Here is a 2,741-nt window from a genome sequence, read left to right as displayed (position 1 = left end):
GATAGGCTTTCTTAACCATAGTGGTTATACTGCGCTTTTGTGATGCAAAAGTCACTTCACCACAAACATAGCAGAAGTTATCTGCACTGTTCACACAAGTACGAGGCATCTCTGCTCACTTTGGCTAAACAGAAATGTGTCCCTTTGCAAAATCAAACCCTGACAAATAAGAGAGCACAACACTGTATGATTTCTAGAGCTGATATAGGGCAATTTGTTCAGCAGAGTGATGTAAGCTTCGTTATGATTGCATCATCCATGACTTCTAGGAATAACATGATGCAATTCATATCATGTATGACACAATACCAGCTTCAGATTGCATCATTCATTGTTTTGCCTAAAAAGCAAGTACTGTCCAAACTCAGTCATAGATTTATTCATAGATCCAGTCAAAGATGTATTTTTGTCATTTCTGGTTTAAATTGAGATCCCTTCCCTTTATAACTCACTTATCCTCCGCCATTCCCAAGTCAAGGGTCGTATATACTGACCCAATAGCATATCTTGAAAACTAGAGCCAATCAACAATTTTAAGCATCATTTTCGTTCTCAGTGACCCAGAATTAGTAAAGTTTGACTACATTTATTTCAGAAGCATTTGGCTTTAGAGCAGTGATATTAGAGAGACAAGGTAGGGGAGGGAATATCTTTTATTGGACCAACTTCTGCCTGTTCACCTTGAATGGTCTCTTAGAATAGGTGCAAACTACTCACACTAAACTATCTGTTCCACCTTGTTATAGCTGGGACACTCTGAGTACCTTTCCCACACCTGAAGAACTGCTCCATGTAGCTCGAAAGCTTGTCACTCTATCCACCAGTAGTTGGTCCAATAAAAGATATCTTGCCCCCAACTTGTCTCTCTCTCTGTGTATATGTAAGACAGTAGGTGGTAGAGAGAGGGGGAATCAGGAGCTGCTCTTCCTCTCTCTCACTACACTAAAACAAGGGACATGCAAGGAAGTGAAAGGTGGCAAATAAAAACAAGGAAATACTTTCCCACAAAACAAGTAATTAAACTGTGGAACTCACCGCGGCAGGATTTTGTTGAAGCCAAAACCTTAGCAAGATTCAAAAAGGGTTTGGACATTTTTCTTGGTATCAAAAGCACCCAGAGTTACCAGAGTTAATGACCACACACATTTTGGAAGGGAGAGTGACCCCCATGGCTCGGGGTTTAAGCCAATCTCTGTTAGAGATAAGGATGGGACGCAGGGTGTGAGGGGAAGATTATCCCATATCCCCCTCATGAGAGATTCTCACAGCTTCTTCTGAAGCATCTGGTGCTGGCAACTGCTGGAGACAGGTTACTGGGCTAGATGGACCCGGCTCTGATCCAGTCTGGTGGTTCCCATGTTCCTCTACCAAGGAGCAGAGTTGACCTGCTGCACAGCCCCTATGTACTGTGAGAATTGATGTTTAACCACAAATGGAGCTGGCACTATCCAAAAGTGAGCTGCTGATTTGGGAGGCCCCCAACCTGGGACACACCTCAGCCAAGATTTCAAGAGGTGCTGAGCACTCGCAGGTACCACTCTCTGCCACTGGAGTGGCGGGAGCTCAGCAGCTGTGAAAATCCAGACCCTGGATGACTCCAGCTCAGCATCCAAACAGGAGCGCCGGATAGGGATGCCAACTTTCCAATTGCAGAGAACTGAACACGCTTGCCCTGCCCCTCCCCTTCTCCGAGGCCCAGCCCCCGGCTCCCTCCATCCCTGCTCCCTCCCTCACTCGCTCTCCCCCGCCCCTGCTCACTCGCTCATTTTCACCGGTCATGGCAGGGGGTTGGAGGTGCAGAAGGAGGTGAGGGCTCGGGCTGGGCGTGCAGGCTCTGGAGTGGGGCCAGGAATGAGGGGCTTGGAGTATGGGAGGGGATTCTGGGCTGAGGTAGGGGGTTGAGGTGCAGGACAAGTTTTGGGGTGCGGGAGGTGCTTACCTCAGAGGCTCCTGGAAGCGGCCCACATGTCCCTCTGGCTCCTAGGCGGAGGCACAGCCAGGAGGCTCTGCCTGGTGTCTACTGTCCCATCCAGAGGCGCCAACCCCACAGCTCCCATTGGCCATGGTTCCCGGCCAATGGGAGCTATGGAGCTGGCGCTTGGGGTGGGGAGAATGTGGGGAGCCCCCTGGCCACCCCCTGCCTGTGGTCGGACATGCTGGCGGCTTCTGGAAGCCCCGCAGTGCCAGCGTAGGCAGGGAGCCTGCCTTAACCCTGCTGCACCGCCATCCAGATTTTTAATGGCCCGGTCAGAGGTGCAGACCAGAGCCACCAGATGAGCTGTCCTGATTGCTTCTGTCAGCGAGGGGCTGAGTCAGGGAATTTGTCTTCTCAGCACAGACTTGATTGGCAGCAATAGTAAAGGGCGCCAGGAGAGAAGGCTGCCATCGGCCTGTTTGACTCTCCCTCCATTACTGTCTGGGCATCAGGGACCACAGGTCTTTTGGGTCAGTTTACAGGGCTCTTAGGCGCTAGAACACACCTCTGACAAAGTGGGTTTTTCCTCCTTATTATGTTGTACGCGAGCCTATTTGAGTCTTACAGTTTTGCATGAATACTGTGTATGCCTCAGTTTCCCCGTGTGCTACACCAATGCCTAGGTGGTGGGAATATGGGTGTGTGACTTTTGCTGAGGCCTTCAGGGCCAGGTGAGGCGGCTCCAGCTGCCTGCACGTAAGCTATGGCTGACGCCCTTAGTTACCTGAGACCCAGAAGGGGGATGCGACCAGGTGACACTTTGCCC

The sequence above is a fragment of the Terrapene carolina genome, unplaced genomic scaffold, assembly GCF_002925995.2.
Source record: "Terrapene carolina triunguis isolate 2854851 unplaced genomic scaffold, T_m_triunguis-2.0 Scaffold27850, whole genome shotgun sequence".
Classification (NCBI taxonomy): Eukaryota; Metazoa; Chordata; order Testudines; family Emydidae; genus Terrapene; species Terrapene triunguis.
The sequence above is the reverse complement of the archived record's forward strand: the minus strand, read 5'-3'. Positions refer to the sequence as shown.